Source organism: Pseudorca crassidens, chromosome X (genome assembly GCF_039906515.1).
Source record: "Pseudorca crassidens isolate mPseCra1 chromosome X, mPseCra1.hap1, whole genome shotgun sequence".
Classification (NCBI taxonomy): domain Eukaryota; kingdom Metazoa; phylum Chordata; class Mammalia; order Artiodactyla; family Delphinidae; genus Pseudorca; species Pseudorca crassidens.
Genome location: NC_090317.1, coordinates 97,001,828 through 97,024,313, shown reverse-complemented (window position 1 = coordinate 97,024,313; position 22,486 = coordinate 97,001,828). Strand labels below are relative to the sequence as shown.

The window sequence follows — 22,486 nt, the reverse complement described above, 5'->3', positions numbered from 1 at the left end:
GGCTCCCCAGCTGTGATGTTGAGTGTTTTCATTGCAGGGATTCAAAGAGATTCAAATATAAGACTGAGCATGTGATATGCATAAAACTAGTATCTGTAAACCGATAAATTGATGCCTTGAACTGGAAGTCAAAAGTGTAGGCTTTGTCTTCACATTTCCTATGTTCATTACAAATACGCATCACCATACATCCCTAACAGCCTTGTCTTTGTGACTTCCATCCATTTTTGTGATTATTAAATGATACTACATGAGTAACCTCTCATGTAGTCACTCATTTTGTTAGTTTATTTCTCTTTGGCATGGTTTAAGTAGTAAAATTTGTCTCCAAATCTAACATTTTTGGATATTATTTGATTTGAAATTAAGATTTTATCAGAGAATATGTGTTCATTTCTTAAAGAGTCAAGTAGAACTGAAAGGCTCATAATAAATCAGGGCAATCACCCTGCCCCAGCCTTCCCTACTTCCTTCACTTTTCTTCCAAAGCAGATATTTTCAGCCCTTTTCTCTCTTCCTCGTGATATATCTCTCCATATTACTAGTTAATACACTTAAACCACTATGTTTTATTTTCTAAGTTTAGACATTATCTGTGGACTTCCCATCATGGTGATGAAAACTGGACCTTTTCAGATACCCTGATCCCATTTTCCCCCTCCCTCTGCTCCCCCCAACAGGGCTATATTACATTTTTTGGTTAAAACAAGTCAGCATTTCTGTTATTATGGCCAGGCAAACATTCACTGCTGAGCTAGATTGAGCTCCACAGCCACACTTTCTTTCTGACTCAACAGCTCTATAAATGTGGCTATATCAGTAAGGATGCTCTAAGCTGCAAGTAACAGAAAACCCATCTCACCAACAGTGGCTAGAGACTTCCCTGGTGGTCCAGTGGTTAAGACTCCACGCTTCCACTGTAGGGGACATGGGTTCCATCGCTGGCCGGGGAACTAAGATCCCACAAGCCACGCCACACGGCCAAAAAAACCCAACCAAACAAACAAACAAACAAAACAAAACAGTGGTTTAAACCATAAGTCTCTTTCTTACTTTCTTAATGTGTGTAAAGCAGGAAGGCCAAAGGTTGGTTCAGAGGCTTGGCAGTGTCATCAGAACCCAGTCCCTTCCCTCTTTCCATTCTGCAATCCTGTGTCCTGGTTTTCATATTCAGTTTTGCTCATAATAGCCACAAGGTGGTTGACACAGCTCTAACTGCGTCATTCAGGAAGAGAAAGAAAATTCCCCTCCCATGCCTCTGTCTTTTATTTTGTTTGGAGGGGAGGTAATTCCTTTCCCAGAACTCCAAGTGGACTTCCCTTTATATCTCATGGGTCAAAACGAGGTCGCATGAGCTCCCAGCTGCAAGGGAAGCTGGGAAAGCATTTTCACTTTCTATAATGAAAAAGGAGATGAGGAATGAGTAGCCAACCAATAGCATAAGCCTGTTGGGCTGTTTTTTTCCACAAGTGGCAGAAGACTCAACTTAACGTGGCTTAAACAATAGTGAGGTTTGTCATCTTGTAAAAGAAGTCCAGAGCTAGGGAATTCCAGGGTTGCCTAATTTAGCCACTGACTCAACAGTGGCAGCAAAGTTCCAAGCCTTTTCCATCTTTCTGCTAATTGTTGGCTTTGGTCCTCTGGCTGGTCTCGTCATGGTCACAGGGGGGCTGCAGCAGCTGCAAGGATCACAGAGCGTCAATTGGATTGAAGAGAGGATGTCCTGTCTCCTTGTCTTTTTCTTAAGTGTGAGAACTTTCTTGGAAACTTCACAGCAGACTTCTTCTTGGGTCTCATTGACCAGTGTTGTGTCACGTGTTTATTTGTAAACCAGTCACCATCAAAGGGGATAAATGACCATGATTGGCCTTGACTAATCAGTATTCTCCTTCTGGGGGACAGGAGGAGTCCCAACACTCCTGAAGTAGATGAAACTGACCTATACTTAAACGAAGTCAGAGTTCTATTAACAAAGAAGGAGGGATGGCTACTGCGGATAATTTCTGCCACACCATTTTTTCCTGGAGTTTATAATTGCCTTGATTTTTTATTCACCTATTTTTTAAAATTCCATGAATATTTATTGAGGCTCTACTAAGTTCTAAGCACTCTTCTAGGTATTGGGTATTCCTCTTAAACAAGAAAAACTTAGTACTTGGTTCTATGGACTTTACAACAGGATCATACAGGTTAGGAACATTGATTAGTGGGTAGTTGTCTAAGCTGTTATTAATAATTATCTCCCGCAATTTTCATGTCTGCATGTACTTGTTTGAGGAACTCAGTCTGCTCAACCATTATTTATTCTTCTTTAAACTTTCAAACATTTCTTGACCTGACTCTGAATAATTAATTTGAATTCTTAGGAGAGGTTTTACAGTTTCAATGGTCAATTACTTTTCAGATCCCTCAAAATGGATAATCAACAAAACAATCTCACTTCCCTAGAAGTGAAAGGACCAATATTTGTGTTTTCTTGTGATGAATACTTTTAGGACCATCCAACCATTCCTGATAATGTTTAACTACTGTTCTCATTGAGAAATAAAGAAAGATGAGACACACTATGATATAGAAGGAAGAGGGATTTTTAAAAGACTTCATGCTTTTTTCAGATAATCCTATTCAGGGCGCTTTCCCCCCTATTGAATTAGAATAAACAATAGATGGTCTCAAGATTTGCCTCTACTGTCCTTAGCAATTGTCTCCTGAAATTTCATTTCTAGGAACTACAAAATTTCAGAAGTTTTTCTTTCTTCTAAACCCTACTGTAACTTTGTAAGTTTTGCTTCTCCAAAGTCAGTATTTATACTTTGAGCAGATGTGCCAGCAATCTCAGTAGCATGTTCTTTATGGCTCATAACAATGACAGTATTTATGTAATCACTCAGTTAACTACCACAGTAGAATGTAAAGTTCAGGGGCTTTCACATTAACTATAGTGTTTTCATAAAAAATTTTAGTAATGATAGGAACAACTTTTTGTTTGAATTTAGAGAAATCTTTCTAAGAGATAACGTTTCACTCAATACCACTGGCTAATTCTTTTCTTTTTTCCCTAATTAATTATTTATTTTTTGGCTGCATCGGGTCTTAGTTGCAGCACACGGGATCTTTCATTGCAGCGCGTGGGCTTCTCTCTAGTTGTGGCGCGCAGGCTTAGTTGCCCTGCGGCATGTGGGATCCTAGTTCCCCAACCAGGGACCAAACCTGCATCCGCTGCATTGCAAGGCGGATTCTTAACCGCTGGACCACCAGGGAAGTCTCCCACTGGCTAATTCTTAAGAGTCTTTGGGGGACTTCACTGGTGGTCCAGTGGTTAAGATTCCCCGCTTCCACTGCAGGGGGCGTGGGTTCAACCCCAGGGAAGTTCTGCATACCTCGAGGTGTGGCCAAAAAAAGAAGAAAAAAAAAATTGAGGCTTTGGAAGAAAACTCTTCTACAATTGTTCCACTTTTTGTTAGTGCTGATAAAATATTGGTTTTAAATATGTGAAAATTGATGTTTAGTACAATCTGAAATCATGGCTCTGTTAGGTAATGGGGTGCTCCACTTAAATGACAACTGTTTATTTGACTATAAAAATACTCTTCCATTTTAATAGAATAATTTCATGAAAATTTTCTTCACAGACATAATAGAAGCTGCAGAACGGGTAGGGAACTGATGGTTCTTTGGCTGTGTTTGTGAAGTCAGATTTCCCACTGTAAAAAACATTCATGCCACTTTTCCACTGAGTATAGATGGTACAAGGTCAACATTTTTAAAACTACGTCTTCTTCTCATGTCTTTTGCACTCATTTTGACACTGAAACAAAAAACTGCATTTAAATATTTCCTTGAAGGTTTCCCCAGACTCTTCAAACAGCCTGGAACGGTTGACAAAGTTAGGCCAACTGATTCAGGCACAGCCCGCCACGGACAGCCATGGAGCATTCCCCTGGGGGCCCAGGCCTTCAGCTGGTGAGGAGTTGCCCAGTGCTTCCCAGCCTCCCACTGGACTTTGCCCCTTGGCACTCCAGCTCCTGGTGCTGCATTTTCCCTCTCAGGTCCAGTCCTCCTCTTACCCTTTGGTCTCCTTGAATGATCTCAGCTACCTCAGGCCTGGCGCTCACCGGGCTCACCAAACTTGGCCTTGCCACCAGCTCTTTCTGTTCTAGCTGCATCCTGCAGGGGTCCTGCTCTGGCCTGGCCCCAGGATGGACCCCTGGACTTCCTGGCCACTCCTCACCACGGTAGAGTCATGCCCCATGTTACAGGGGTAGGGATGAGGTGACTGTCAGGTCCCGAGGCCTGCTTTTCAGGGTGTGTCATGTTACCCCCCAACCCCCCACCATGCATGCGTCCCTGCCGAGGACAGGCTTTGACATCCACTTCCTGATTACCGAGCATCCTGTTGGACTTCCTGATGGTTGTGCCCCATCCATCCATGTTACGGCGTGATCTGATACACCTCACTACCTGCAGTCAACAGACCTCCCTTTGCCCTGTTTACCAAAGGGCCTTTCCACCTCCACAGGCCACCCTCTCCCTGATTTCCAATTGAGGCTACAGTGTTACATAATTATAAACTTCCTTGAGTGCTTTCTGTGTGCTGACACTGCACTATTTCCCATGGATTAGCTCCTTAAGCCTAGTTACAGCCCTGTGAGGTAGATAGTATGTTCAGCCCATTTCACAGCTGAGGGAACTGAAGCTTCCAGAGTTCCTGTCACTGGGCAAGAGTCACCGCAGCTTTCCGATTCATTCCTGGCAGCCGAACTGAATGACTCATGTGGCCCTATGCTAACTCATCATCCAGCTAACAGGTAACCTGTCAATTCACCTCCCTCTATCCAGAACATTCCATTCCTTGATCACTAGAGCTTTCATCCCTACTGCCTCTGAAACTAACTCATAATGCCAGCTGCCCGTTAATATCTAGCAAGGCTTCTCCTTGCCCTGGTAGGACACAGTGCCTGTCAGCTTTAAGGGAGGCCAAAGGGATACCCTACAATGAGGGCAAAAGGGAAATATGGCATGGGCCAACAGACATTGGGCTCCATGCGGACAATCAGAGAAAACAACCCAAGACTCTCCTCCCTCCCACTGCTTCAGCTGTCCCTGTTGAAAAGCTAAAGCCCACTTTCTCCACCCATGCAGGCTCACAGGTTTCCTCAGCCCCGTGGAATTCCACTGTCGGTGGCCCCTCTCTAGGCACCCCACAGCATCTTCTACCACTCCCTGCCTCAGCTGGCTCATCGAGAGCCTGCCCCGTTTCCTCCCCCTATGAGTTTCCTATCGCTGCTGTAACAAATGACCGCAAACTTAGTGACTTAAAACAATACCCATTTATCATCTTAAAGTTTGGAAGGTTAGAAGTCCAGACATCAAGGTGTTGGCTGCGTTCCTTCAGGAGCCTCTAGGGGAGAATACATTTCCTTGCCTTTTCCGGCTACAGGCTGCCTGCATTCTTTAGCTCACGGCCCCTCCCTCCATCTTCAAAGCCTTCAGCGTAGCATCTTCCAATCTTTCTCTCAATGTCTCTCTCTCTCTTTCTCACTTCTGCTTCCATCATCACATCACCTTCTCTAGCTCTGACCCTCTTGCCTCCCTCTTAGAAGGACCCTTGTGATCACACTGGGTCCAGCTGGATAATCCTGACTGATTTCCCCATCGCGAGATCCTGAACTTGGTCACATGTGTAAAGTCCTTTTTGCCACATAAGGTGACATAGTCACAGGTTCTGGGGATTACCATACCTCCCACCACAACAGCCTGCCCACTAGAGATGGGAAGCAGGAGGACACGGGGGAGGAAGTACTGGGTTGTGGCAGAGACCTTGGCTAGCTCTAGTTGATATGTACTGTGGGAAGAGGAGGTGGATCAGAAGCACCAGAGGAAACCTGATTTTCTTCTCAGGAAAAGGCAAAGATCTTTCCTTAGACAAATTTGGAGAAGCTCAATTCTTCCTTGCCCTACCCAGCTGCCTAGTGGGGAGATGGCAGAGGGATGGGGCCGCCCATAAACCAGGTCATCTTAGCACACCCCATAAGATGGATGGCCAGAAAGGAAAGCCACCACTTCCACACACATACCTACTCTTGCCCTGTCCATGTCCTGCCCCCTGGTCTTGCCCCTGTTCTATCTCTGCTTCTAACCTAGAGACTTGCCTGCTCACCTTACTTTCCCATCCTTGGCCCCAATGGTTGTTGAACCAGGCCCACCCTCTGGCTCTTCCTACTTCAGAAGAAATGTGTCTACCATCCTTGGTCCCCTGAATGCCAATCACTGTACCTCAAGGAGGAGGACATTGCTCAGGGAACTGTTCCCCTCGCCCACAGGCATTCTGACCAGAATGTGCTGCACACACAATCTTCCCTCAACAGAACATGGGTCACTGTGAGCTCAACTTTGTAAATAATTGTGAGGTGGCGTTTTTTTTTTTTTCTTTTTTTCAGCCCCACGATCTCAAACAATGCTTAATGATTCGGTTCATGTAGCTATAATTCATCAAGATCTTGGAATTTAGGGGGAAATGATGATTTGCAGTGACATGCAGATAGACTATTTAAAATCACGGTTGTCCCAGAATAGCCAGGACATATGCTCAACATCTGGAAAACAACCGTATGAATGGTGTGACCGCAACAGATACCAGAGAATTGGGAATTTTAAGAACTATACTGAGGGTTTCTGGGTCCTAAGAACAGCAAAATGAAGTCCTTGTAGATTATATAGCAAACTTTTTATTTTTCACACCCTCTTTATTATAAAATAAAACACAGACACAAGCAAAGCAAATGTATGACAATGAATTATTTTAAGCCGAGCATCCTTTTAACTACCACCTAGGTCAAGAAATAGAGCTTTGCCAGGTACCCTAGAAACCACTTCATGTTTCCCATCCCAATCATAGCCCCCTCCCTTGCCCAGAAGTAACCATGATCCTGACTTTTATGTTAGTCACAAAAAAACAAGTGTTTTATCAACCAATTTTGCATCCCTACAGTAAGTTTAGCTTGTCTTTTAAAAAACATTTTTTATTGGAGTATAGTTGATTTACAATCTTGTGTTAGTTTCAGGTGTACCGCAAAGTGATTCAGTTATACACATAATCATTCTTTTTCAGATTCTTTACATATATAGGTTATTACAGAATATTGAGTAGAGTTCTCTGTGCCATACAGTAGTCCTTGTTGGTTATCTATCTTATATATAGGAGCGTATATATGTTAATCTCAAGTTCCTAATTTATCCCTCCCCCCATGTTTCCCCTTTGGTAACCATAAGTTTGCTTTCAAAGTCTGTGAGTCTGTTTCTGTTTTGTAAATAAGTTCATGTGGCATTTTTTAGATTCCACATATAAGTGATATCACATGATATTTGTCTTTCTCTGACTTACTTCACTTAGTATGATAATCTCTAGGTCCATCCACGTTGCTGCAAATGGCATTATTTCATTCTTTTTAATGGCTGAGTAATATTCCATTGTATATATGTACCACATCTTCTTTATCCATTCATTTGTTGATGGATGTTTAGGTTGCTTCCATGTCTTGGCTATTGTAAATAGTGCTGCAATGAACATTGGGGTGCATACAGCTTTTTGAATTATGGTTTGCTCCAGATATATGCCCAGGAGTGGGATTGCTGTGTCATATGGTAGTTCTATTTTTAGTTTTTTAAGGAACTTCCATGCTGTTCTCCATAGTGGTTGTACCAGTTTACATTCCCACAAAAATATGGAATGCTTCATGAATTTGTGCGTCATCCTTGTGTAGGGGCCATGCTAATCTTCTCGGTATCGTTCCAATTTTATTTTATTTATGTTTTTTTATTTCTTATTTTTTTATTTATGTTTTAATAAATTTACTTATTTATTTATTTAGGCTGTGTTGAGTCTTCGTTGCTGCGTGCTGGTTTTCTCTAGTTGCAGCGAGAGGGGGCTACTCTTTGTTGTGGTGCGCGGGCTTCTCATTGCGGTGGCTTCTCTTGTTGCAGACAACGGGCTCTAGGTGCACGGGCTTCAGTAGCCGTGGTTCGCGGGCTCTAGAGCTCAGGCTCAGTAGTTGTGGCACACGGGCTTAGTTGCTCCGCGTCATGTGGGATCTACCCGGACCAGGGCTCGGACCCGGGTCCCCTGCATTGGCAGGCGGATTCTTAACCACTGCGCCACCAGGGAAGCCCACGTTCCAATTTTAGTGTATGTGTTGCCGAAGTGAGCACTAGCTTGCCTTTTAAAAACTTTTATTTAAATGTCTTCTAAGTCACTTTTAACTTATTTCCCCCCTTCCATCCCTTTCTTTTCTTTTTTTAAATAACTTGTTTGTTTGTTTTAATTTATTTATTTTTGGCTGTGTTGGGTCTTCGTTGCTGCACGCGGGCTTTCTCTAGTTGCGGTGAGCAGCGGCTACTCTTCATTGCAGTGCACGGGCTTCTCAATGTGGTGGCTTCTCTTGTTGTGGAGCACAGGCTCTAGGTGCACGGGCTTCAGTAGTTGCGGCACGCGGGCTCAGTAGTTATGGCTCGTGGGCTTAGTTGCTCCGCGGCATGTGGGATCTTCCCGGACCAGGGCTGGAACCTGGGTCCCCTGCATTGGCAGGTGGATTCTTAACCACTGCGCCACCAGGGAAGTCCCCCATCCCTTTCTTTTCTTTACAGTTTATCTGTTGAAGGGCCTGAACCATTTTGTCCTGTAGGGTTTCCATTTTTCTGGAAGTTGCCCATTCATATTCATGGCCCATTCCTCTGCCCTCTATCAGAGGAGACTTGGTCTGTGAAAAGGAGAAATGGCAAACATGACCACCTTACCGGATCATCCATGGTCTTTTCCCAGAGATCTTGTGAGGGGGACTGGTGCATACTTAGCTCTCCGTGGCTGTGGTGACTCCTGTTTCCTCAGCCTGGTCTACTGGGCTCTGAGCAAGCCCAGCTGTCCTCATGAAACTCCCTCCTGGTGCCCCCCACCCCATCCCAGGGCCAGGGGACCTCACACACAGCCACAGTGCCTGGGCTTCATTCCCAGCTCTGGCTGGCTCCAGTGAGGTTGTGCAGGAAGCACCCAGCCCTCTCCACAAAAGCTGCTGTAGAGCCTGCCTGGGACGGGGCTTGTCTTCCCATAAAACGGCCTTGCAGTGGGTCAGGCAATCTCTGCCCGTGGTAATGCATCTGGCAAGTGGCTTCAAAAGGGAGCCTGTGGGGGGGACAGGGGGCAAGATAGGGGTAGGAGATTAAGAGATGCAAACTACTATGTATAAAATAAATAAGCAATGAGGATATATAGTACAGCACAGGGAAATTTGACCATTATTTTGTAATAACTTTAAATGGAGTATAATCTATAAAAATATTGAATCAACACAAAAAATGAAAGTGTATCCTGTGAAGCACAGGTGAGCCTGGAAGTGTTTTTTTGTCACAGTCTTTTACTGTTCTGTCCTGTGTAGGCCTACAACATGGGCTGGGCTGCCCCAGGAGGCAATGGGAGGTCCTAATCCAATATTGCCCTGCAACCTGGGTGAGAGGGCCCGGCCCTGGGCTCCATTCTTTGGAGGGTGCCACATACCACAAGAACATACAGAATACATACGGTAGAGAGTGCGTGGGCATCTCCGCCTTGGAATCCAGTGGTCAGTGCTGGCAGAGCCCTGAGCCCGGAGCTGGTGTGACTCACAACTGTTCGGGCCCCAGGGAAATACTTCTGCGCAGCGGCTTACACTGTGTTTTCAAAATAAAAGGCGACTATTTCTGGATGCTGTGAAGGTCTGTGGGCTGTGCCTCCCCTGATCTTGGAGAGGCCACTGCTTCAGAGGGCTGGGAGAATTTGAGCTGCAGAAAGTTGAGGTGAAAGAAAAGACAAATTGATTTGTCAAACCCTTCCTTCCGGAGAGCATGAATGCAGGAGATTCACACATAATCAAGTATAATTTCCCATTGACGCTGCACGTCCGCATTCTTGTTTGCCTTTGTGGTTCCAGAGGTACCACATGGTGGCTAGGAGCACCATGAGACATTAAAAAATTCGTATTACTCTTTTTTGTTAAAAAATAAATTTATTTATTTATTTTTGGCTGCATTGGGTCTTCGTTGCTGCGTGTGGGCTTTCTCTAGTTGTGGCGAGCAGGGGCTACTCTTCGTTGCGGTGCGTGGGCTTCTCATTGCAGTAGCTTCCCTCTGTTGCAGAGCATAGGCTCTAGGCTTCAGTAGTTGTGGCTCGCGGGCTCAGTAGTGGCTCGCAGGCTCTAGAGCGCAGGCTCAGTAGTTGTGCACGGGCTTAGTTGCTCCGCGGCATGTGGGATCTTCCCGGACCAGGGCTCGAACCCGTGTCCCCTGCATTGGCAAGCGGATTCGTAACCACTGCACCACCAGGGAAGCCCCGTATTACTCTTAAATCTATAATATGCATGGTACCTACACACACACACTTGTAATGTGCAGGAAACCTGATGTCAGCTCTCTACTATGGAGCCCAAAATGGGCATTGAACACTAATAATGCAAAAAGCTATGTATTTATAAAAACAGTTACCAAGATTTAATTAAACTTTCAAATTAATAAAATTTCAGTATGATTTAAATAATTTTGACTTTAAATTCTGATGTATACATTTTAAATAGACATGTGCTATGGGGGCCTGTGGCTGTCTTCTTTTTTTTTTTAAATACTTATTTATTTTTTTGGCTGCGCCGGGTCTTAGTTGTGATTGAACCTGGGCCCCCTGCATTGGGAGCACAGAGTCTTACCCACTGGACCACCAGGGAAGTCCCAACTATCTTCTTACCTCAGGGCCAGACCTTGTCCTGGCCCCAGGCTCCCAGGCAGCTCAGAGTAATGTCCCAGAAGCACTGCTAACTGCAAACTGCTTTCTTTAAAGCTCAAGACCTGAGCCATTCTCCTTTTTTGAAAAAAAAAAAAAAAAGAAAATTTATTTATTTATTTATTTTAAATTTATTTGGCTGTGTTGGGTCTTAGTTGCGGCACGCGAGATCTTCTCTAGTTGCGGCATGCGGGCTTAGTTGTCCCATGGCACGTGGGATCCTAGTTCCCCGACCAGGGATTGAACCCACGTACCCTGCATTGGAAGGTGGATTCTTAACCACTGGACCACCAGGGATTCTTAACCACTGGACCACCCACGTACCCTGCATTGGAAGGTGGATTCTTAACCACTGGACCACCAGGGATTCTTAACCACTGGACCACCCACGTACCGTGCATTGGAAGGTGCATTCTTTTTTTTTTTTTTTTTTTTTGCGGTACGTGGGCCTCTCACCGCTGTGGCCTCTCCCGTTGCGGAGCACAGGCTCCGGACGCGCAGCCTCAGCGGCCATGGCTCACGGGCCCAGCCGCTCCGCGGCATGTGGGATCTTCCCGGACCGGGGCACGAACCCGCGTCCCCTGCATCGGCAGGCGGACTCTCAACCACTGCGCCACCAGGGAAGCCCTGGAAGGTGCATTCTTAACCACTGGACCACCATGTACCCTGCATTGGAAGGTGCATTCTTAACCACTGGACCACCCATTCTCCTCTGAGGATGCTACAGTTTCCTCCCTTTCCCCTTTTTGCCTCTATCTCTAACATTTCAATTATGACCACAGATTAGTTGATTAATTATAATCCTAAAACCCTTCAACTGTTTTGTGGTAGCCCAGAGTAGTAAGATGTCAGGATTTCTTCTCTTCAAAACTTTTCTGCTGCTTCCAAATTCTCCACTTTTCTAAATTTTCAAGTTTTCCAAATGACGTTTGTCATCTGAAAAAAAATTATAAAGAAAAGAGAAAAGACACACTTCCGTTGTTGAGAAGGATGTAACTCTTTTTGATCAGGAATCTGATTCCAATAGACTTTCAGAGGATTGATTCAGTCATTCAGTGACTATTGGCTGAGTGTCTACTATGTGCCAGGCACCATTCTGGAAGCTGGGGAGAGAAGAGCAAAGCTTTATTCTTTGGGGAAAAAAAACAAAACAAAACCACAGGATGAAGCCAAATGGATGATGGTTGAGAATGAGGAAAGTCAGGAACAGGTGACAACTCTGAATTGTTTTGGGATTAGTTTATTTTGTCCTCCAACTAAGTCTTCCGACCTATGAAATGATTTCAATATTCTGTACACAAGTTATGCAACAAACCCTATTTTATTGTATTGTATTTTATTTTCTTCTAGTTTTATTGAGATATGTTGACATACAGCACTGGATAAGTTTAAGGTGTACAACATGATGATTTGACTTATATACTTCATGAAATGATTACCACGATAAGTTTAGTGAACATCTATCATCTCATATAGATACAAATTAAAAGAAAAAGAAAAAAATATTTTTTCCTTGTGATGAGAACTCTTCGGATTTCCTCTTAATAACTTTCATATATAACATATATTATATATGATACATAATATATAACATATATATAACACATTATATATAATATAATGTTAATTATATTAATCATGTTGTACATTACATCCCTAGTACTTACTTATAACTGGAAGTGTGCACCTTTTGACCACCATCATCCAGTTCTCCCTCCCCCCAACTCCACCTCTGGTAACCAGAAATCTGATCATTTTTTCTATGAGTTTGTTTGGTTTTGAAATGTAATTGACCTACAACACTATGTTAGTTCCTGGTACACAACACAGTGATTCGATATTTCTACGCATTACAGAATGATCTTCATGATAAGTCTACTTTTACCATCTGTCACTATGCAAAGATATTACATAGCTGTTGACTACATTCCCCATGCTGTACATTTCATACCTGTGACTCATCTATTAATAAACGCTTTTAAAATGGATAATTAGGGCTTCCCTGGTGGCGCAGTGGTTGAGAGTCCGCCTGCAAATGCAGGGGACGCGGGTTCGTGCCCCGGTCCGGGAAGATCCCACATGCCGCGGAGCGGCTGGGCCCGTGAGCCATGGCCGCTGAGCCTGCGCGTCCGGAGCCTGTGCTCCGCAACGGGAGAGGCCACAACAGTGCGAGGCCCGCGTACCGAAAAAAAAAAAAAAAAAAAAAAAGGATAATTAGTTATTATTCCAATGAAATGGAATAAATTTTATAGGTTAAATATATTCATTTACACGTTTCTTAATTCTCTAGGGTAGAGCAGTTGCCCACTCACTCCTTTGAAAGATAAGACAAAGACGTAGACAGCCACCCAGGGGATTCACAGGAAAGCTGGGACCAGAATTTGGGGAGACAGAATTGAATCACTGATTAACTAAGGTGCTCTGCTGAGTGACCTGGGACAATTCCTCTAACCTTTTGAGGAGATTCTGCTAAGTTGTCTTTAGTGTTCCGCCTTATCTTAAGCCCCTCACTTCCCTGGGGTTAAACCTGCAGTCTGCAAACCTGAGGTCTGATTCTGCCACAAAGCTCTATTTTCGGCTCCCTCAGCTAACTACTCTTCTCAGCAACTCTGCTTTTCTCCTTGTGACATCACATAAGTCCTAGGAGTTGTCCTTCCCAGTCACTGAAGGGCTGTGCTGTCTGTGGGAATATAAAGGTATGAGTATGCTTCGGCCCCAAATTTTATCTGACCGGTAGACATGAATGATAGATGTATTTGTATCCCAGACTTCTCCTTGGAGTTTCAGCTTAAATCTCCAATCGCCCATTAGCCATTTCACTGACTTCCAAGGGCTGTGCCGCCTCACATGTCTCAAACTGGCCTCATCACTTTCCCATCTACGTTATGTTTTTCCTCCTGTGTTCTCTTAACTGATGGCAACTCCATCTAACTAACCTAGCGAGCTCTAAAATGGAATCATTTTTGAGATTTTTTTTGTGACGTACGAATGCTTATGTTTAAAAATTCATGGAAAAAAGCCTTAGTGAGAATGCATAATAATGAAAATCAACCTCTTTCATGGAGTCATCGGGTAGAAGACCAGTAGCTGCCTCCCCAGGTGAGAAGTCTACTGCAGATTTTGCATTGGTCGAAGATCTCAGCTTCTTGCTCAAAGAAATAGCAGGGACAGTTCTTTTTTGTGTGTTTGTTTTTATTTTTATTGAAGTATAGTTGATTTAGAATGTTGTGTTAATTTCTGCTGTACAGCAAAGTGATTCTGTTATACATATATATATTCTTTTTCATATTTCTTTCCATTATGGCTTATCACAGGACATTGAATATAGTCTTTTTTTTAAATTGAAGTATAGTTGATTTACAATGTTGTGTTAGTTTCTAGTGTACAGCAAAGTGATTCAGATATATATATATATTCTTTTTTCAGATTCTTTTCCATTATGGTTTATTACAAGATATTGAATGTAGTTCCCTGTGCTATACTATACTTATACTTTATTTTCTATCTATTTTATATAGAGTCGTGTGTATACGCTAATCCCAGGCTCTTAATTTATCCCTCCCCTCCCCTTTCCCCTTTGGTAACCATAAGTTTTGTTTCTACGTCTGTGAGTCTATTTCTGTTTTGTAAATAAGTTCATTTGTAGCATTTTTTAGATTCCACATGTAAGTAATATCATATGATATTTGTCTTTGTCTGACTTGCTTCACTTAGGATGATAACTTCTAGGTCCATTCACGTTGCTGCAAATGGCATTATTTCATTCTTTTTTATGGCTGAGTAGTATTCCATCGTATATATGTACCACATCTTCTTTATTTGTTCATCTGTTGATGGACATTTAGGTTGCTTCCATGTCTTGGCTATTGTAAATAGTGCTGCTATGGACATTGGGGTGAATGTATCTTTTTGCATTAGAGCTTTCTCTGGATATATGCCCAGGAGTGGAATTGCTGGTTTTTAGTTTTTAAGGAACCACCAGACTGTTTTCTATAATGGCTGCACCAATTTACATTCCCACCAAGTGTAGGGAACTTCCCTTTTCTCCACACTGGAATAGCAGGGAGGGTTCTATAATGCCCCCAGCATGGGGGCGGGGGCCCTGGGGTGATGGGGCACACCATGATGACGCCGGGAACTTGACAACTGCTGAAAAAGGCAGGCAGAGTGGAAGGGCAGTCCGCTGGAAGGGCAAAGTTCAGTTCTGGCCTCATGCCTCTTCCTGGCCAGCTGCCAAGCCTCTAGCCTCAGCATTTGAAACTTGAATATTTTGTAAACTGACCCCAAATTGAAGAGAGAAGTTTACTTCCATTGGAGGGGGGGGAAATGGCATCCCTGGTGTTAGGGACTGTAGAAGGAGCAGCTTCTCCTCTGTCACTACCTGGTGGAGGGAAGGAAACAGGGAAGGCCTCAGTGAGGGGCTTTCTTATTACCTAGCTTCAGGCTAGCTGTTGCCTGGTTGACATTTCACTTAGCTGTGATGGAACTTCCTACAAAAGCATGGTTGTTTCCTTATGTTAGTAGAACTGGAGGAAAGCCTGTCAAACTTACTCTTGCCAAGGGTCTGGATGATTACTTCCTTCTTGAATTCATTTTGATCTGATCAGGTTCCCAGAGCCAGTACCATGCTTAGATCTGGGCTAGAGGGACCCCTGCCTCTGAAATGTGCTCCACATTTCAGAGAGCCATACAGGTCATAAAAACACACTTATTAACAAGCACATGGGCACCTCTTAGCTTAGGATCAGCTAGTCGGCATTGGCACAGTCTGGCCTGTGACCTTGAACATCCACTCCCATTACTGACTGGTGTTCAGGCATCTTGTGTCCTTCAAACCAAAGGTGACCAGAGCCACATGCTGTGGAGACTTGTGGGTTGGGCTGCTGAGGACGCCAGAGGTGGAGAGCATTTCAGAGTGGCTAGAGGGACTGAAGTGCTTGGTAAGAGAAAAGACATCATCACTGAATATCACACAAATATAAGCGATTGCCCCAGTGGTTCCAAGTGTCCATTTTCTTGCTTCTCTTAGAATCCCAATTCATGGTTCTGGAGGTACTCACAGAATTAAGGTGATTTTCACAACATCGCAACTCAGGAACATTGGCCAAATATTGAACAATATTTTAAAACATATAAATAATATAAACAATATTTTAAAACATAATATAAAAAATTTATATTACTCTTAATTTGGTATATATGTAGGTCTCAACCTAATGTGTGAAATGTGATACCAGATTTTTTATATTGTTTTACTGTTATAAAATATTTAATAAGAATTAAATTTTCAAAAACTTAAAATGTCATCTTTATTTAAATAATTCAGATAAAAATTTGATGTCTGTTGATTATATTTCCCATTTAATTAAAAATGTTTTTATTATGGTAAAATGCACATAACATAAAATTTACCACCTTAACTATTTTTAAGTGTACAGTTGAGCAGTATTAAATATATTTATATTGTTTTGCAATCATCATCGCTATCCCTCTCCAGAATTCCTTTCATCTTGCAAAATTGAAACTCTGTACCCATTAAACACTAACTCCCCATCCCCCGACCCCCCAGCCCTTGGCAACCACTGCCTTTTAACTTTTTTTTTTTCCCCATTTTATTTATTTTTGGCTGCGTTAGGTCTTCGTTGCTGCGCGTGGGCCTTCTCTAGTTGCAGCGAGCGGGGGCTACTCTTCGTTGCGGTTCACGGGCTTCTCATTGCGGTGGCTTCTCTTGTTGTGGAGCAAGGGCTCTAGGTGCGTGGGCTTCAGTAGTTGTGGCACGTGGGCTCAGTAGTTGTGGCTCGCGGGCTTAGCTGCTCCGTGGCATGTGGGATCTTCCTGGACCAGGGCTCGAACCCGTGTCCCCTGCATTGGCAGGCGGATTCTTAACCACTGCACCACCAGGGAAGTCCTGCCATTTAACTTTAATACACAATTTTTAATATTTTATAAGAAAAATGTTTTTGAAACATATGAAAATGTTTTAATATTTTGATTTTTGCTATCTACCTTAATTTTAAAATTTGATGTAAATATATTAAAAATGTATACAATTTTAATGCAGTTACATCTTGTGAGATAATAGAAAACATATATTGGTCTCTGTCCCTGGTTTCTGGCACAAGCTCCCCAAACCCTTGCAATTTCCTAACTGATAAGAGCACTAGGAGCATCTTTTGTTCTAATATTTGATCTTTGGCCCCAGTTCCTGACACAGAGCTCTTAAGTCCCTTAGAATTTCCTGGGTGACAGCAGTGTCTTTTGAGGTGGCTCTTGGTGGGGTCCTGAATGGGGGCTGGATCACCAGTAAGACCAAGCCATGATTAGAAGCTTGGAATTTTCAGTCTCATCCCCCATTCTCCAAAGAGGGGAGAGGGGTTGGAAATGGAGTTAATGATCAACCATGCCTATGTGAGGAAACCTCCATAAAAGTACCGCAAGTACCAGGTTTGGAGAGCTTCCGGGTTGGTGAACATGTGGAGATTTGGGGAGAGTGACTCACCCAGGGAGGGCTGGAAGCTCCAACCCTCTTCCCACATACTTTGCTCTACACATCTCTTCCATCTGCCAGTTCATCTGTATCTTTTATCATATCCTTTTATAATAAATTGGTAAACAGTATGTAAACTGTTTCTCTGAGTTCTGTGAGTCACCCTAGCAAGTTAATCAAACGCGAGGAGGGGGTCACGGGAACTTCCGATTTACAGCTGGATGGTCAGAAGTACAGGTAATAGTCTGGGCTTGCAATTGGCGTCTGAAGTGAGGGTGGGGCAGTCTTGTGGGACTGAGTCTTTAACTTGTGGAATCTAATTCTGTCTCCAGGTAGATAGTGTCAGAATTGAGTTGAATTGTAGGACACCCAGCTGGTGTTGCAGAGAATTGCTTTGTGGGGAAACCCACACATATCTGGTGTCAGAAGTGTTGTGAGTGTGGTCATAGTGTGGGTGTCAGAGATACATAGGAGGGAGACTGAATTTCTTCGAACACACATCTTCTGTTTAAAATTCTTTAGATAATTACTATCAACAGAACACAAGTTACGTGAAATTTTTAATTATAGTAGCATAATTTGTGACTTTGTAAACTCAGGCAATAAAATAAAATTTAAGCAATATATATATGCTAATGTATGAATTATGTATGTCTTTATTTTATTAATCCTCCAAACTCACAAAATACAGACACACACAAACATAACTGACTTCAGTAGTCTTTGATGTTTTACTGAATTTCAGTCATACAAAAAATATCATAGGCGCGCGGGCGGCGGCGGCGGCGGCGGCGGCGGCGGCGGCGGCGGCGGCGGCGGCGGCGGCGGCGGCGGCGGCGGCGGCGGCGGCGGCGGCGGCGGCGGCGGCGGCGGCGGCGGCGGCGGCGGCGGCGGCGGCGGCGGCGGCGGCGGCGGCGGCGGCGGCGGCGGCGGCGGCGGCGGCGGCCCAAGATGGCGGAGCTGTAACTGGACCCGGCGATGGCGGGGCTGGGAGGGGGTGGCGGGAGTGGGCTGGGCGACGGGGGCGGCCCAGGTCGCGAGCCCCCCAGCCCTCGCCCCGCTGGCCCGACGCCCCGCGGGCACGGCCGCCAGCCCACCGCCGCCGCGCAGTCGCTGGAGCCGGGTCCCGGACCGCCCGCGCGGGCAGGGGCCGGTGGAGCCGCCCGCTGGGTCCGGCTGAACGTGGGCGGCACCTACTTCGTGACCACCAGGCCGACCCTAGGCCGGGAGCCCAAGTCTTTTCTCTGCCGCCTCTGCTGCCAGGAGGACCCGGAGCTGGACTCAGACAAGGACGAGACAGGGGCCTATCTGATTGACAGGGACACTACCTACTTTGGTCCTACCCTGAACTACCTTCGCCCTGGGAAGCTCATCATTACGAAGGAGTTGGAAGAAGAAGGTGTGGCTGGAGGAAGCGGAGTTTTACAACGTTGCGTCTCTCGTGCGACTTGTTAAGGAAAGGATACGGGACAACGAGAACAGAACTTCACAGGGCCCCGTGAAGCACGTGTACAGAGTCCTGCAGTGCCAAGACGAGGCGCTCACGCAGATGGTGTCCACTATGTCTGACGGTTGGAAATTCGAACAGCTAATCAGCATCGGATCTTCCTATAACTATGGAAATGAGGATCAGGCAGAATTCCTCTGTGTTGTCTCCAGAGAATTAAATAATTCTACCAATGGCATTGTCATTGAGCCGAGCGAGAAGGCAAAGATTCTTCAGGAGAGAGGATATCGGATGTAAAGTCCGGAGTCCTAACCGACGAGAGAGCAACCCAGCAGAGCACCTCTGTGAAGTTAAATCTTGCTCCTGTACAGTAACCGAACTACTGCAAAGCAAAGCTGAGCCTGGCCCCCCCCGGTGGAGAAGTGTTCTGGTCAAAACCAAAGGAACCCCAGCCCCCCCCCCCCACAGGAACCGGAAGACAGAGGTCGCTTCCGGCTGCAGAATACCTTTTCAGAACCTGCTTCTGTTTTCTTAGCCAGTGTTATAACAAATCTTTACAAGAGCAGCTGGGCCGGGTTCCCAGCTGGAGCTGATCTAGGGCTAGGGGGAGGGGAAGAGGAAGGCCTAGGTCTTTGCACATACGCTGTGCTTCAAGGAAGCTGGAGCAAACGAAGAGGTTTTTCCTTGCGCTGTGCCATGTTTCCACCTGAGTGGGCCATGTCGGACGTTGGCAGCCGCTTTGTAACACCATCTTTTTTTTTTTTTTTTTTTTTTGTGGTACGCGGGCCTCTCACTGTTGTGGCCTCTCCCGTTGCGGAGCACAGGCTCCGGACGCACAGGCTCAGCGGCCATGGCTCACGGGCCCAGCCGCTCCGCGGCACGTGGGATCTTCCCGGACCGGGGCACGAACCCGTGTCCCCTGCATCGGCAGGCAGACTCTCAACCACTGCGCCACCAGGGAAGCCCTGTAACACCATCTTTCCCAGCCCATGCACCCCAAAATAATGCAGCAGATGCAGAGGGTTCTAGCTTCAGGTTGTTGAACTGAGGTTTGGATAGAGTTGCCAGAGTACCTCACATTCCTATGAACAAAGCCTCTTGGAGGAGGGGGAGGATAGGGTGTCCTTGGTTGTGGTTGGAGACTGGGGATCGCAGCTCTGGATTCGGGGCACCCAGCTGCTACCATGTTCAGCTTTGCGTCGTTTGTCTCCAGCAGCCTGGACCCCCCAGATAGCTTGCTTTCTCCCCAAGAAGAGGTTTGAGGCAGGCGGCATCCTGCGCTGAATGAGACAGACAGACTATTAGGCGCTTTAGGTAGTTGATTAACTGCTTCTGCAGCCTTTTCTTGCCCTGCATTGGCCCATCTTCCTTCCCTGACTTTTTAAAATGGGGCTGAGGGTAAAGGGACTTTAGACCCTCGATGGCTTGGGGTGGGGACGGCTCTTTTCTTTGAAAGTTGCCAAATGTGTTATGTTGTAGTATCCAAAAGTGGTATCATTTTTGTGATCGTCTCTTGGAAATGCCTTGACCGAAAGTGCGATATTTGTGTCTCTTCTTGGTTTCCGACCTGGGCGGTGTCAGTGAGCCCCGCACCATCCCCCATAGTGTGTGTGGGTTTGCTGGGCAGTCTGAGGACTCCCCCATCTCTGACCTAGCCCTCACCACCACTTCTTTCTGAGGAGTGCCAAGACGTCGAGGATCCAACGCTGTTGGACCCAGAGGAGGAAAGCCCTCCTTTGGGCTGTGCCCTCGGAGCTCGTAACTGGACTCTCTAAGCTTTTTAGTCTCCATGAGCAGTCATGGAACGCAAAGGGGCCAGAGAGTCCTGACTTTGCCCCGGGTGACTTTCTTAGGGTGGCAGATGGTCTGGAGGAGGGGGAGGTGCCCGTGGGGAATGCTCCATCCATAAAAGCCCCCTCAAGCCCATGGCTCCTGGGCGCCTTCAAAGCTGAGGTTCTCTCCGCTCCACAGCTCAGCTGCTTACTGCGTGGGTCTGGGGTCATGGTGTTTTGGAAATGACTATCGACTAAGCCAGATGTCGTCTGAGCCTGTGACCTGCCCCTGCCCAGGTGGCCTAACCCTTCTCCAGGATTCGCACGTTGCCCTCATGTGTCTGTGTAGAGTAGGGTAGAAGTGTGTATCCAGGGCGTCTGCTGACACGCCATGTCTGCGCACAAACGTGAACGTGCACGTCAGCACCTCGGAAGTCTGGCCCGAGCCCAGGATTTTTACAGTTGTAAAATGTTAGAGGAACTTCTACCTACGATAAAAACAGTCACGCCTTCAGAAAGGTGACAGATGTCCATCCTGTCATCTTTCAGGGAAAAAAAAAAGATTTTGAGTGAGTCAAGGAAAAGCTGCCCTAAGTAGGACAGAACTGTGGGCGAGGTGCTCTTTGGCCGATCTGAATAAGAACCGTCGGACTGAAAGGAGGGAAAGCAGCTGCATGTGGGGCCTCGTGCCCAATCAGATTTGCTCTCTGGGGCTCACCTGGTGGTCAGCCTCTGGTCCCAAGCCAGCAAGAAGGAGGTGTGGGCCAGCTCCTCAGGATGCATTGTTTCTTTCATCATGCTTCTCAGAGGTCCACGGTGGAGCCGGCGAAAAGACTGCTGAGCCCCTTGCTAAGTGATCTGAGGAACTAGAGGGCTGCCTTTCACCAAGTTTCCCTCCTCCCAGCAACCCCATGACAATTTCAGTTGTTCCAATGCTCCAGGAATCTGAGAGTGATTCATTTCTTAAGGTTTCTGGAAAAGTATTTTGAACCTAGTTGGTGTTTTTTTCTTGAAAGCCTTCTCCCTCCGGGGGAGTAACTTCAGGCAGAGGTCTGGCCATGGGCTGGGGGGTATCACATGACCAGTGACCCACGCTCTCCAGCTGCCCAGGGCTGCCACGTGGGGAGTGTCTCCCTGCTTCCTTCCCTGCCCAGGTCCGAGGCCGTGGGTGATGCAGGCCAGACCCAGGGAGCAGCCTGGCGTCTCCTGAGCGACGACCCCGAAGCCCGCTTCCATCTTCTCCTCAGAACCTGCGCTTTCTTGGCAGTGAGGCAGGGCCCAACCTCCTCTAGAGTAACTTAGTTTCTGCACAATTTTAACTGATCTCAGGGGTGTCCGTGAGGTGCAGAGGAGGAAGGGACAGAGATGCTGAGGGAGTAGGGCTGAGAAGTCATCCACACCTCCAGCATGGCCTTTGAGCCAGGCCTTAGGGACCATGCCTGTCACTTGTGGGTGCCCTTTGTTACCATTTGTGTGTTTGAATAAAGTCTGAAATGCTGTGACCCTTTTTTTTTCCCTCTCTGGTCAATAAAGACATGAAACAGAAAAGAAAATATCATAGCTTTACATATATATATTTATCAACTTTGTCATTGTGAGGGTGTATTTGTCAAGATAGGAGAATAGAACATGTTTTTTTTTTTTTTTTTGCGGTACGCGGGCCTCTCACTGTTGTGGCCTCTCCCGTTGCGGAGCACAGGCTCCGGACGCGCAGGCTCAGCGGCCACGGCTTGGACCGGGGCACAAACCTGCGTCCCCTGCATCGGCAGGCGGACTCTCAACCACCGCACCACCAGGGAAGCCCTAGAACATGTTTTATTGAACAGTTTGCTAGTTGGGTGTATAACTTAGTCTTCAGGCATATGTTGTAGGGGCCTCCTTTTGTACTATTGTCCTGGACAGTATACTGTGGCCAGATTTAGCAAATAAAAATACAAAAGCCGGGCTAGGGTTTTAAAAAAAACTTTAATAAACTTTTTTCA

At 45.7% G+C, this 22,486-nt stretch overlaps 1 long non-coding RNA gene, 1 other non-coding gene and 1 pseudogene across 2 annotated transcripts in view; 2 read left to right on the top strand and 1 right to left on the bottom strand.

Annotated features, from left to right (window-relative positions):
- Nucleotides 1-22,486, top strand: part of LOC137217641 (uncharacterized) — a 54,435-nt gene that overhangs the window by 10,099 nt on the left and 21,850 nt on the right. The window lies entirely within an intron of this gene.
- On the bottom strand, nt 7,719-7,820 carry LOC137217737 (U6 spliceosomal RNA). The gene has a single exon (XR_010940237.1). It is a non-coding gene; the product is annotated as a U6 spliceosomal RNA (small nuclear RNA).
- LOC137216491 (BTB/POZ domain-containing protein KCTD2 pseudogene) lies at nt 18,239-22,006 on the top strand (annotated as a pseudogene).